Source organism: Mesitornis unicolor, unplaced genomic scaffold (assembly GCF_000695765.1).
Source record: "Mesitornis unicolor isolate BGI_N332 unplaced genomic scaffold, ASM69576v1 scaffold10840, whole genome shotgun sequence".
NCBI lineage: Eukaryota > Metazoa > Chordata > Aves > Mesitornithiformes > Mesitornithidae > Mesitornis > Mesitornis unicolor.
The window spans coordinates 27,635-28,118 of record NW_010157584.1 but is presented as its reverse complement, the minus strand read 5'-3'; positions in this window follow the sequence as shown (position 1 = coordinate 28,118).

The window sequence follows — 484 nt, the reverse complement described above, 5'->3', positions numbered from 1 at the left end:
AGGGGGAGACAGGGAGAGAGCTCAGCGGGAGACAGGGAGAGAGCTCGCCTTCATCCTCCTTCTTCTCCTCCTTCTCCCAGACTTGTGCAGGAACAACCTCGGCAAGGCATTTCCCTAGGAAAAAGGTGGTGGGGATGTAATACGTCCAGATACGCTACCCCGATTCATTTTCTTCCTTTGATACCTGTACTGGCAATTTAGTAATATATTTTAATATAAAGTTTAAGAAAAAAAGTGCACAGGAATAGCAGAGGCAGTTGAAGAAGCGTGTGAAGGTTACCTTGAGCTGAGCATTATAAACCATTGCTTCCGTGAAGGCAGGATTAAATAAAGTTTCTCAGCACGATGGAGCTGGGAAGCAGAAACCGGCAGAGGGGACCAAGCCCTTGGTCCTGGGGTGCCTCTGTGCAGCCTAACCCAGACCCACCTGCAACCTCCCAACCTATGAGTGCTGCAACCTTCCCCTCTCTGGGGACTGATGCCG